Consider the following 14,882-nt stretch of genomic DNA (forward strand, 5'->3'; position numbering starts at 1 on the left):
CAGCCAATGACGACTAAGATTCCTCCTCACGGGGTGGTGGGGGGAGGGGGGAGGGGGACAACTCAAGCCAGGCACAGCCGAGTGCGGATCAACAGGAGCATCCACGGGGTTCATAGAAGTGGGCACAGCCCCCCACCTCTCCCTGGCTAAGGAAAGCTTCTGCCTCTGTGGCTGCGTTCCTTCCCACAACATGCAAGGAAAGAGATTCAGTGATGTGCTCTCCATCTATTCATATGCATAAAGGTTTTGTCCCTTGGGAAGTACATACATCCTGAGACTTAGGGTTCAGTTGCCTGCAGGCAAGGGTGATAGGCTTGAATCAGTTTCCTATTGTGATGTGTGGGATTCACAGATCTTGAGATTGACAAGCTTTATCTCCTTTACTTCCCCACCTAACTAATAAAAACTATGCATAAGCCCGATTGGGGCCCAGTCCTTGAGGCTGGAGTCCCTTGGCCCCGCTTGCACTCTATTCATGACTACTGTCTTTTCTTAACCCTGCACAGCCCTCCTCGCTCCCCGCAACCCTCGTTGTGCAGGACTCCACATCCTGTGATTCCCTAATTCTTGTTCAAAGACTTTATTCCAAGGAAAACCATCAGCAAGGAGGCCAAATATGAAAGAATCTTTCCTGCAGCAAACTTTGTAATCACAAAAGGTGTGAGATAATCTAACTGGAAAAACAAACTCAATAGGAGAAGGGATTCACCAATTCTAGTGTTCTTCTGTGATACATATATAAACATCAGCAGAGCATTTTCAAAAAATATTGGAAGACATGGAAAGCTCTCATGGAAAGTTTGTGTATATATATATATATATATATATATATATATATATATATATATGCAAACTTCTGTTATATATATATATATTTATGTAACATATGCAAATATATCAAAAATCATAGTAACTATCTGATATGAAATGTTATAGACTATTTTTTATTTCTCTTTTACTAATTTTTATACTTTTCAAAATCTAAAGTGTATTATCTCATTCTTCTAATAAGAAAAAAATAAACAACGTGCTAATGTAAATATAAATCTTCAAATAGTTCAGCTTCCTGAAAGCATATTTTTGGGTGTTATTTTACTGTGTGTACGGAGAAGCCATTTTCATATACTTGTGTCTCTGGTTTAAATTATACAGAAGCCATCCCATTTGCCTTTGTAAGTGTCTCATTTACATGTCCAGGTGTACACAGGTATAGTGTGAATTAGGAGAGAGCCTTTTTCCCTCATCACATTCTGCAGTTGCAGTGGAAATTTTGAGAGCCAGGTGGTCAAAGCAGAGACAGGCCCTGACCAAACAGTGTTGCCAGGGGCCCTCCCAGCTCAGAAGGATGTCGCCAGAAGAATGTTTAGAGCTAGGTATTGTAAATTTTAACCCCATGATAAGATCCTAGATGGAGAACAGGTAGAATTTTTCCTTCTCCTGCACTGGGAATAAATGGGCATTGCCAGCAGCATCCAGATCTGAAAGAAAGACAGATTTGAACAACAGTGTGATGGAAAACATTTTGCTCAAAATGTCAATACTACTGATGTTCTTATTTGAAAACATAATTTCTTGCTTCTAACTGCTGCAAGGTCACCTCATCATGAATGAAAACTGCCAGAGTGAAATGAGAGAGGCTTGTGGAATTCTATAAACAGCAAAGTGCAATGAAAATAATGGTGGAGGCTGTTTGAAAAAAGACAGGAATGTCAACTTGCCTAACACTTGTCTCTCAGCACATCAAAACCCCTTTCCTGCAGAATGTGTTTTCCCACCTCCTCACACCCTGGACTCTTTTTACTGACTTCTTTTCACGCCATGCTGATTCATGCCTTACATGCTTTTTTTATCCTGCTATGTGGCTGACAAACCTCACAGTCAGTAGGTGGTCATGAAATTGTGCCCCAAACACTGTAAGGAAAGTAGGTGTGGAGTTGACATGACTCAGGACAGGATCTTTCAGCACCAGATAGAGGAGCTTCCAGACTGCAGAATGTAGTCATATCAGCTGCTGAACCCACAAGGGCGCCTCAACGGGCCCTGAGCAGGCACAACAGCCAGCCAGACGGCACCTGTGTCCCAGGAGGTGGGCTCCTCCTGTACCTGGATTGGCAGCCAAAACAGGGTAGAATGTTTCCAAACATAACCTCCATTGAAGAAATCAGTTCTATTCTGTCTACCCAGTGGTGCCATTGGTAACCAGCCTCTCCAGACCTCAGCCAGGCCAGCTTCAGCCATCTCAAGTCTTACTGAGGTTTCAATGCCTCTTGAACACCATCAGAAAGGATCCATTCATTTGAAATTTGCCCATCAGTTGACAAAACAAATGTTTTGTTTTCTAATGTGATTTGGATGCCAATTCCAAGCTATGTATTTATATTTTAAGACCTATTTACAGGACACTTGAAACCTTCCTTTAGAAAAGATTTGAAGAGTGGTCAGAAGAGTTGATTAGAACCCCAGTGCCCAGAGAATAGAGGCCAGGGGTGCTATTTGGGAAGATAAAGTGTTCAACAGCACATTACTTAGGCAGAATATTCCCCCGTACCCCAATGCATAAGGTATTTTAAGTACTTTTACCTTATCCTTTCAGCATACCTGGAAAAGTAATAGAAAGTATAAGCCTTTTATTTTCCATGGAAAATACAGCAGGAGGTAAGTAAACAATCACTGACTTTGGCACAGCTGAAGAGTTATCTTTACCTAGGATGAGTTTTCCAAACTTTCCTATGCATTAACATTATGGGAGCTTTTAAATATCCCCAGGCCCAGGTCCAAGCCACACCCAAGGCCAATTAAGTCACAGTCTCAGTAGTTTGAACCTCTGCAGGAAGCTGCAATAGGTGGCCAAATCTGAGAACCAGTGCTCTGTTAACCTTTAGGAGATTTGAGCTCTACATACATGAGTAGTTGAAGAGGATGTCTCCACAAGTTGGTATCTGATTGGGGCTTGGAGGAAGAAAGGAAGCTGGTGGGTGGAGAGGGCAGGATTCCATTCCAGCCCAGCAAGACACAGCAGCTGGGGCACTGGAACTTGCCTTCTACTTTGTCACAGCAATCCTGTGCTCCAACAACAGTAAAATATTGTAAGACCATTCTAGGTGACTGCTCACATCGTGTCCCATGAGAAGTCTCTAGGCTGTTCTGGATACTGATGGACATGCATTATATTTGGTCACTTCTCCATCATCCACCCACCTCAACTCCCTAGAAATTTCCATAGGGGACTGTGTCTTTTATTTCCTTATTCTTCTATGTCTTACAGATTATATATATTTAGGAGCTACAAAATATTTTTTAAGAGAGTGGGTAGATTAATTAATCAATTGGAATAAATATTTACCCAGCTTGTTATCAATTCATTTTAATTCAGTTTGTATCTACTAAGTGCCTCCTATGGACCTAGCTCCTGGTGTAGATTCTGGGGCTATAATTCTAAATGAGAGACCCTGCAAATTGATGGCACCCAAAACTCTTCCCCAAGGAACCCTCTACAGTTGGGCTCCTCATCTGTCCTATAGCACATGTGGTAATTTCCCATTCTTTCTTCAGTTTTTCTCATACATACTTGCTTTGCTTCTGACTTGCTTCTCCATTCAAGGTGTTGCACACAGAGAAGAAAAGTGTGTTTAAGGTTGAACCGGCCCATGCAAATGAGTGCTGAAAGTTCTGCTTGTTAGCACACGTGTTTCACACCAGGACTATCTTTAGGAGTCTCTCTCCAACTGGCTGAGAGGGTCACACTTATTCAGAAAAGAATAGAATTTAATATAAACATCTTTGACCCCTCTCCCTTCGCAAAAAAAAAAAAAAAAGTTAACTGATACTGAAGGTGAAAGCCGGGTCTCAGACTCTGTGTACAACTAGCTGTTTCAATATCTGAACTCACAGAATTGCCCTCCAGTTAATTTGGAGATTGGATTGAAAACACGTTCAAAGTTTTGCTCTAAGTCAGCCAGCCAACAGATAGTTCTGTGCCCTTCATTTAGGCCCGGTACCGTATACTTAGGTTTTATTTCTCTGAAGCCAAAACAAAGGTGAAATCTACAAAATGTATTCCTGGGTTAGAACAGAATGTGCAGATTTGTGTAGTTCCTTTCCAGTATAGAAATGGTATGCCTTCTCCTCCTCGGGGTTACACACACTCTTTCCTTTCACAGAACTTTGCCACAATTCTGCAGGTGCTTTCTTTGGCAATAGAGGAATTTTTATTTGAGGAATTTCCAAAAGGTCTTGACACAGAATTGCTATGCAAAGCACATATGAAAGTCAAAGAGTCACCTGACCACAGTCTTGAAGGAAATGCCTGTGTCTGAAATCTTTAAATATTGTTTATGATCTGACCTGCCAGGAGAGATTTCCAAAAAGCTAAATGCCACCAACTCTGACAGCAAGTAAGAGTCCCATTAGCAAAGGCTTGTGTCTAATCTCCTGTGATGTCTTTATCTCCCATAATGAGGAAAAAGTCACCTAATGTAAGACTCATCTATGTTATTACAGATATTAGAGACTGTTTTAAAACAGCCCTGTCAAAAAACTTGAAATTAGGGATAAAAGCAGTGGGGGGTGTCCTGAAATGTGATGAGGTGGTATGTAATAGACATTTAACTTCTAAGGAAATCTACCAAGTGAAACTGTAACTAGACCATTTAAAAAATAATGATATAACTTGGAGAGTAAATGATTAGTGTTGACATTTTGACAACATATATATACGATATATGTACGATTTATAATTTGAGTCATTATGGTTCATAATTGTTGTGATTTCTGCAAATTTTACTGGAAAAACTCCAGAAATCTTGGCACTTATTCACCATGGAGGGCCTTTTGAATAAGTGTGAGCCATGTAACAAGTACCCATAAATGCAAGCAATTTGAAGAGAGTGAGGATGTCTTTAATAATTTTGTCTCATAATAATTATAATAATTTTAATTTACCTAACAATCGCATGAGTCCATCTCAAAGTGGCAGTGTTTTTTAAATGCATGGTTTGAATTAATGCTAATGAGCTGGAATTAGCAATAGTATATAATATTGTATTTTACTTTTGTTAGTACTACTCTCTTTTATTTCCTGAAATGTAAGCTGTGCCCATATGAAAAAAATGGGTCAATATTCTTGGCAAGACAGCATAATGAAAGACCCACCACAACAGAAAAGACCCACAGGACAGTATTTGAATAATTAGTTTAATTCTAATGTAAATAATGCTGTCTCTGCAACCTTCTTCCATTCAACACCAGAGTCTTTCTCCCCTATGTGGGAAAGGCAGTACTCTAACATATACCTAACACTGGTAAAATGGATTTCCCCCCAAAACAATATATGCATTTCATATTTATTAGCTTTTAACTGTTCAATAAAATGAAGTTTAAAAATACTATAATACCCCCAAATTACAAAGAAAATAATTTTTTCATTTGTCTGGGAAAAGCAAAGTAAACAATCTTTTCCTTAAACTCTTTAAAATTTCTCTAGTAAGTTATATTTTTGAGAAATCATTTCCTTCTAGATTTTTAAAAATAATGTAAACATTTATGCAGCTACCAAAATACGTTAAGCCTGAATATTATATTTATATTTCTTTTTTTATGGTTCTGAGCTCATTTTATGGGCAGCATAATTTTGGGAGACTCACACATACTATATAAAAATACTTTTTAAATGAATCCTATTTTGATCCAATTAATAAATGAATTTTGAAATGTAAACAAAAAAGATATGAAATACGTTCTATATGCATCTAATTTGGGTTAATGTAATTTTTGTAGCCAAGCAACTCTGTGGGTTTGTCTCCCAAAGCCATCTTTTAAGTTATACCCTTTCCCAGGCCCCAGAATCCTACGTTTGACTTCCCAAAAGCCCCAGTGAAGCAAGGTGTTGTATGCATGGGAATGAAATTTTAAAATCCAAAGAAAAGTTCTTTACAACCATTTAGTAATCTTGAAAATAAACAATCAAACATGAGAAGTATCCACATTTATAGTTCTCTAGTAAGAGAATGTTAGAAAGTGAAAGTGTAACAGTGATCCTGGATAATAACCAGTTCAATTAAAGTTCAGATCTCTTACTGTTTGAGAATTTTTTTTCCTCCTAGTTCTGGGGAAAATGCCGGACATATTTTTGTCAAGGCGATGCTTTATTTTGTGATTTTTAAATGTGCACCGGGAGAGTAACAGCTGTAGCAAGAGGTAATTACAAGGCTCAAGTGTCACTTTCCTCTCGAAAGCCAACAAGGATTACACCTATAATGTTAGCAATGATACTGTTTCAAAGCGATATTTTAAAACTGAAAGAGGCCTTTTGAGTTTGGAACTGTAAATCTGGGGCTGCATTGTCTAGTTGTCCACTTTTCATTTGTAAATCAACACAAGCAGGTCACCCACACAGGGGCTAGGCCCTCTCCGTCATCCCCCCATGGCAGCATTGCCCAGGGACACACATTTTAGAAAAACAGAAAGAAGCCTGGGCTGGCATTAATGTTGGGTGTTAAAGGGGGAGCTGGGGGCATATCTGTTTTTTTGTCTTTATTATATTTTTTACATTTCCAAGTGGGTGAAGATCCAATTCAACTTGTCATTTATTTCAAGAAGGAAGTAGCAGAACCACAACACATAGAAAGAAACTACCCTTCTCCACCTCTGGCACAAAGAAATAATTCATGGAGAATTTCTTATGTTTCATTTCGTTTTGTCTTAAGAACTATCCTCCCACTGGAATGTACTAAATGAACTAATTGTTGCATTTTTTTCACGCATCGATTTTAGTATTTTATTAGTTTCTCTGCTTCATATCACTAGTGATTTAACTTCACTCCTGTATCTGAAAAGTTATAGTTCAATAAAATAAGTAAATTAATAAAATCTAAAGTGCTTCCAAGCGGAGCAGACACCTTTCTGTATGCTGTGCTTTTACTGCTCTTCCCAGCTGATGTTTATAACTCAGCCATATGTGGTTATAAAGATTTATTATGAGCCTGTGGAATAAGTTCTGTTAATGTGTACAGTAAACGTCCAAGTTTTGACTCTGTAAGCCTTGGAGATTTCTAACAAGATGAAGCCATTTTGATGGTGAGCCAAGCAGTGTGCAGTTGAAGCGAGGCCTCGTGTTGACGAAGGGCTTAGCTATGCACCGTAGACTATACTCGCCCTGTGTGTGGGTTTGCTAAAAATGTTTTCAAAGCTCAGGTGGGTATTTTTCTTCTTCATTACCATCCTCATCTGAGAAGAGTTGAAGTTGGAAAATCTGCTGACTAAAAGATGAAATGGAAATTTTTAAGATGACAAATAAATGCCAGACTGAAAAGGCAAGGCAGAGCCATGCTGGGAATACAATGAATGGGGCATCTGTACACTGCTCGGCCTTACCTTGTCCAGCTGCTAGGCAGTTGCTCTGCGTTCATCAGGAGAAAGAAAATTGCAGGCACAGGCTGGTGTCAATCCCTCTCACCACCACCCCTTCTATGGCTAGTGGAAAGGAAGAACTCTTGCACTCTTCTTTTACACATTTCCTTCATTTTGTGAAACTTCTCTTGCCCTTAAGAGATGCGTGTATTTTTCAAGTGAATATCTGCTTTTTTAGGAAGAGAAAGTTATCTTCCTGAAGTGATGTTGAGCATCTTTTCATATGTCTGTTAGCCATCTGTATGTCTTCTTTGGAGAAATGTCTATTCAGGTCCTCTGCCCATTTTTTAATTGGATTGTTTGTCTTTTTGCTGTTGAGTTGTATGAGTTCCTTATATATTTTGGATACTAACCCCTTATCAGAGGCATTATGTGCAAATATTTTCTCCATTCAGTTGGTTGCCTCTTTGTTTTTGTGATGGTTTCTTTTGCTGTGCAGAAGCTTTTTAGTTTGATATAGTCCATTCATTTATTGTAGCTTTTACTCCCTTGCCTTTGAGGTCACACTCATAAAATCCTTTTTGAAGCCAAAGTCCATAAGTTTAGTACTTATGTTTTCTTCTGTGCAGTTTATTGTTTCAGGTCTTAGGTTTAGGTCTTTGATCTATTTTGAGCTAATTTTAATACACAGAGACAGATAGCAGAAATAAAACAATAGAGTGAGAGAGTGTCAAAAGGTTTGCAATACTTTTCTCAACCTTGACTGCTCTAGAATCACCTGGGGAAATCTTAAAAAACACTAAAAATGCTCAGTTTGGGTTTTTTGCCAAGGATTGCTTGGACATGGTTATTTTCTTAGATCTCCAAGTGATTCTACTATGCAGCCCAGGTCACACACCACTGGTCTAAGCCCTAATTCTAGTTCTGAGCCAAGAATTAGAGAATGGTCAAAAAGTGACTTTTTTATCATAGAAGTCTCAAAAACAAGTAACATTTGTCTATTCCCCAGAACTTGACAATATCTAAAAATACCTTGAGAGGCAGTATTTATTAACAAGGAAAAGGTCATGTCCTAAAAAATTCTGCTCTGACAAAAGAAAATCAATCCTATGAGAGAAATGCTAGGGCCAGAGTTTTCCCAAGAGGGTGTGCTGAAGTTTCTGGAAGGTTTTGTGAAGCCATTTCCCCTTTGTGCACCCCTTCCTCAAGTGTCCATAAAATTCTAGATTTTTTCCTCACCAACGGGCAGTTCTGCCTATGATTGAATTGTTTCCCCTCCAGCCCTTTTTCTAGCATATTTGTGAAGTGTCATATTAGATGGAGTTCAATTCATCTAAAATATATATCTGTATGATGATTTAATATATGACTTTTCCTATTATCATCAATATAGGAGGATTTTGATATTTATTCCAAATGAACAATTAATATAGAATTTTAGGTATTTGATAATGCTAGACTAACACTAGAAAAATCTTAAGGACCTCTCTAGATATAATTTTTGACTAAACAACACTCTTCTCATGTGGCCGCTAACCCTTTCAGTAGGCAGAGGACTCTGGATTTTAGAGGGTCTTGTTCATGATTGGGCAGTATGATCTTTCCTGTTTATTTCCTTTCCAAAGCATGTCTGAAACCCATCCATCCTCTTTTCCACTGTTACCACCACTTACCTGGGCCACTGTCATCTCCAGAATAAATTACCTCAAACTGCTACTAAATTACCTCCTTCAAATCTAGTCTCTACATGAGCTACATCACCTAACTCACATCAGCCTCCACTTCCAGCCCTGCAGTGCCTTTCCATTGCACTAAAAATAAAACTCAAATGCGTCACCATGCCATATAGGTCAGATCTTCTCAACTCCCTTTGACCTGCTCTCTGACCTCACTCACTGTGTATATCCCTCTCTCAGCTTCCTGAACAGCCCAAGCTCTTTCCCACTGGGAGCCTTTGCCCATGCTGTTATTTCACCAGGCATAATTTCAGCCTGTGTTTGTTGAGCCTCTGATTAATAGTAATCTGTTCAAAAAGCCTCTGTGACTTTTTTGTCTAATGCAGCCCATCTCTTTATTACCCTCTGTCTCAACCTGTCATTTGCACCTTCATAACACTTAAAACTTGCACTCATCCTATTTTGTCTATTTAGCTGTTCTATGCCTATCTCCTCCATTGGAATGGAAGTCTATTGAGGGCACAGAATAAGACATCTACCATTTTATTCACAGTGTCTTGAATGTGCCTGGCATGTTTAAACACTGTCGTGCGGGAGACCCTGCTCGCTGCGCCATTTTTCAGGCGGGGCGGCCTGCGGGGTCTCTGCTCCCGCTCCCCACACAAGAACGCAGGATATGGTGAGGCCAAAAAGGAACACCCATGGAGCCATAGGTAGGGGAGCCATACCACCACGGTCTCACTGGAGGCTGGGTTCACCGGACGTGCGACCTGCCGTCAGCCTTTCCGCCAACCGACCGACCGACGACTCTCCTCCACTCTCCTCCACTGTGTTCCTCTCCTCTCTTCCACTCTCCTCAGCACTCCTCTTCCACTCTCTTTGGCTCTGCTCAGCTCTCCTCGGCAATCCTCGGCAATCCTCGGCTCTCCTCCGTAGCCGCAGCAGTTATACCAGCGGCCAATCAGCTAACCGGCCACAGCCGAGGGCCAATCAGCCACAGCCGACGGCCATCCACCACCCGAGCCAACACCCTTCCACGTGAGGTCGAGAGCCTGTAAACTACTCTCTGGGGCTCTGTCCCCACAAACACTCAAGAAATATTTGTTAAATGATGGGAGAACTAAAAGAGAATCTTTCTTCTTTCCTGTTCTTTAATTTACAGTCTTTGTTCTACTCCTTCATGTCATTGAGATGGAATTCCGGTGGCAACCACCACTTACCTCCTTCTGGAGACAGCTCAGGGCCATTCTTAACTCTTAACATGCGGACTTTGGAGGTAGGAAAGAAACTCCAAATGGGATAACAGCAGGGCACACAAATATTGAGCACCAAGTACCATGCATCGTGCTAAACATTTAACTCTTTAGTTCTTACAACACCACACTAAGTTAGGAACCATGATTCTTCCCATTCTATAGATGCAAAAAAGTTGGGGCTCAGAAAAGAGAAGTACTTACCCAAGATCACCTAAGTAATACATGTTGGAAACATATTTTGACAGTAAATCTTTCCTGCTAACGCACTTTTTTATACTCTTTAGGAGAGAATATGGTTTAATGAATATACTTCACAGAATTAGCTAAGATGACAGTACTAATTTTTATTGGTAGTTGTGTGACATATTTCAAGCTGATATTAAGAGTGTTGACTACTCCAAATCTTCCCCATCCTGGACTTATACAATTGCGTATTTTAAACCAAAATAAAGGATTTTGCATTTGTTCCTTTGAATAGTGTCACAGTTATTTCAGTGACTCCCACCTGAAGTCTTTTAAATATCAGTGAGTGTTTAGAGTGAAAAGGACATGAATTCCAGAGCAAGACAGGTCTGGGTTCAAACCCAGTCCACAAGTTAAAGGACATATAATCTTGGTCAAGTTACTTAACTTTTTTGAACTCTGTATTCTCTTGAGTAAAATGAAAGTGCCAATGTATAGCTTTATGTGAGTTTCCCAATTCCAGTCCCATGTGTTTACTAGCTCTTCCAGCTCTGTTGTCTGAGCTTTGCATACAGTAGACTATTGTTCTATCGTTTCTGAATCATCCATCACATAAACTGCACCCAGAGGCAACAGAATTTTAAGGGAATCTTTCTGTTCCCTTCATCCAAAGGCTAAACTCTTACATACTTGTAATAAAAATTGCCTTGAATTGTAAGGAATGTGAGCCACATTGCTCTACTGTAGCTAAGATTTTTTTCTTTTGGTGCTGTGAATGGAATTACACTCTACCTTAAGCCTCTAGGAGATCTGAATAAATGTTAGCATAAAGTATGGGAAAATGAACATGAAAACGAATGTGCCTGTCAATATGAACAGGAAATTCAGAGCTGGTAGAAGTGAAAAATGTATGAACTTGCTTTTCATGCCCAGAAGTGACTTCATGCAAAGAACAGTCAGTTGCTTATTGATCATGGCTTTGAGAAGCACAAAAACATCTCTTGCATGGGAGAGCTCTCTGTCAGACTGCCCAGTATTTCTGAACCTTAACAGGATGTGACTATTACCCAAGGATACAACCATTAACACCTTAGGAGTCTACTCCATTTACACTGAATAATTTGTCTGATTAATTCATAATTATCTACTGTCATCTAGCTGAAGTCAAGGTAAGCTTTGATGAAAGAGAAAAAGTCATCCTAGGAGAAAGGCAATCAGTGAATCAAAGAAGCAGGGGAAGAGCCTGGACTTAGAAAATCAGAACAAGTTTGACTAAGCTAAGATGGTACTGAAGGGGATTTAGGAGCACCTAGCAATGAGGGACCAGGGATGAAGTAGAGTCAGAACAAAGGACAAGGGTCTAGACTGCAGGTGAAGGGAGTCTCAAAGCAAAGTGGTTGGAAGGATCCCTGAGAATTCTCACATATTGCTGGTGAGAATGTAAATCAGCGCAATCACTTTCAAAACTTCTCTGATGGTATCTACTTATGCTGAACATATGCACACTCCAGGGCATAGCAGTTCCACTCCTGGGAATATTTCTAGCAGAAATATGTACATATGTTTATTTAAAAACATATACAAACTGCTCACAGCATCAGTAGTTGTAATAGTTCTATATCAGTTTGCTGGGGCAGCCATAACAAAGTACCATAGACTGGGTGGCTTAAACAACATAAATTTATTTTGTCATAATTCTGGAGGCTAAATGTCCAAGCTCAATGTACTGGCAGGGCTGGTTTCTTCCGAGACCTCTCTCTTGGGCTTGTAGATGGCCGTCTTCTCCCTGTGTCCTTGCATGGTCTTCCTTGTGTGTGTGGCTGTGTCCTAATCTCTTCATAGAAAGAGGTCAGTCATATTGGATTAGGGACCACCCTAATTAATTAATTTTACTTCATTTTTTCTTTAAAGGCCCTATCTTTAAATACAGTCACATTCTGAGGTGCTGGAGGTTAGGGTCTTAATATGTGAAATTAGGGAGACACAAGTCAGCCCATAACAAGTTTCAAACTGAACAAACCAAGTATCCAAAAAATATCTTGTATGAAGGATTACAATTATAAGCAACACTATGGATGACTCTCACAAAAGTAATGTTGAATGAAAGGAATCAGACCCCCAAAAGTATGTTATCATGCACTCCCATTTAAATTAAGTTCTAGACAGGCAAAACTAACTCACAGTGCTTAGAAGTCAGAACAGTGGTGTCTTAGGTGTGGGAAGTATCCTAGAAGGAGAATAGGGCAGCTTCAGGTATGCTTTAGGTATGCTGATGTCTCTGTCTTCAGTTGGGTGTAGGTTACACAAGCGTGTTCACTTGGGGAAGAAGTTTCCAGCTGCATACTTACAATTTGCGCCTTACTTAGTGTGAATGTTACTCCTCAGAAAAATAGGTAGAAATAAAAATGAAAAAAGAACTAAACAGTTGCAAACCCAAGGAAAACAAAACAGAATGTGTTTACCAAGGTGGTCAAGTAAATTATTCAAAACATTTTTGTTGAACCCTCCTCATATTCTCCAAGCTGGGAACTTATCGAAGGGCATGTGTCTGTCCTAATGGAAAGACCCTTTAAGAGTCTTCCCAAATACAAAACACTTCCTCAAGACATTATAGAACACCAAGAACAAAGGGGAGGGAAAGGTCATTGACAAGGGAATAAAAAAACAAGAATGAAATGACTTCTCATTAGTGGAACTGAATGTGATACAACAGTGGAGCAATGCACTCAATATTGTGAAGGAATATCATTTTGGGTATGGGAGCCTGAGTTCCGAAAAAACTACCAGGCAATTAGACAGGCAAAATTAAAGTAATTAGTCATGAGAATTGCCAAAGTTTATCTTACATACAACCTTTCTTAACAAGTTAATTAACAACACGTCCCAGTGATATAAAAGATAAATGTGTGGAAAAGCAGAAACACTGGACTCTAGCAGAGAGAAGCAAAGAGAAGTACTGGGATGACCTCTGGACTGTGAACCTAGAGGGAATCTTTCCAAGTTCGATCTGAAGGACGGAGGCTCTGGGAGGGAGCATCTCAGTTAAAACAGGACTTGGGGAAAGAATACTATATAATGGACCCTCTGAACACAAAGATGAGAAGATAGTGCAACTTGAAAGTATGATGGAGACACATTATTCTTTTGCCAAGAGAATAATTCAGTTGCCAACAAAGGCAACTGAAAACTCCAGGAAAAACAAACAAAAGCTAAATAATAAAGTGATGCTCCAAATAGAAAATAAATTAAAAAGTGGTGTGATTTTAAACAACCAATGAATGTAAGAAAAAAGGAACCATTTAGCTTTGATTTTAGGATAAATTTTACTTAACTGGCATTGGACAGTGAGAAAGAAATTGTAATATGAGAACACTACTTGGTCTAGCAGTAAACAGTATTTTTAGAATCACAAAATGCAAATTACACTTTTTACTTTCAAACTATGGATCCAAACTCTGAGCAAAGCATGGAAAGTTGATTATTAGTACAGAATGGAAGGCAAATGCTAATAACTTTGATGATGTGAAATAAGAGTTAGAGCTGATAGAAGTTCTGGGCGGGAGGAAAGGTCAGGAGTAACCTTTTCTTGCATTGAAACAGTAAGTGTCAAGTTCTGATGGGACATGGTGGGTCAACTGACTGAAACTAAGGATAAAAGCATAAGAATATTTTCAAAAGCTGTAATGGTGAACAAAAGGAAAACAAAACTAAAAATAATGCTATAACTATCAAACACTGTGAGGAAGAAGCAAGGAAAAAGAAATACTGAGATATCTCTCATAGTGAAGAATCAATAGATTTTTGTCTAACTTTGTTAAATAATCAGGAATTTAACCAGCCAGTTGTTACACCACCAGAAGCTTGAAATCTGCCATGGTGAGAATGTTACCTTACAAGAACTAACAAAAATTGTGAGTTAAGAAGCAATCAGGGTAAGAACTACAAACAGTATTGGTCAAAAGAGGGGGTGTCTGCGAAGTAAGTCTGGGGTAGGGAGCAGTAGCAGAAGGTGACTGTGAACTCATTTGTTGCTACAATATGTATTTTTATATACATGCTGTGTATAAAGTATTTATTGTATATTATTTATTTCTATTATGTATTATGTTACTTATCCTTATATTTATTTCTTATATTATTTTATTTACTTAAAAATATATTTAAAACAAATAGTTTTTAAATTACCAAAGTCATTAATAAATATCTTTGAGAGAAAGCCTACCACATGCGTGACATCATGTGGGCAATTTGTATGTGATGGTGACTATGCTGAGAGACCTTTTCCCACAGAGTCTGCATGGCTAAGGAAGGATGCCGACAAATACTTAGCCAACTAGTGGGGTGGGGAGATGGGAGACCAGGGAATGTGCCTAGACCAGGCATTGGGGAGAGGGGTGGGACTAAGGGGAAGGTAACCAGA

This window comes from Rhinolophus sinicus, chromosome 13 (genome assembly GCF_057876585.1).
Source record: "Rhinolophus sinicus isolate RSI-liver-muscle chromosome 13, RSI-T2T, whole genome shotgun sequence".
In the NCBI taxonomy this organism is placed as follows: Eukaryota; Metazoa; Chordata; class Mammalia; order Chiroptera; family Rhinolophidae; genus Rhinolophus; species Rhinolophus sinicus.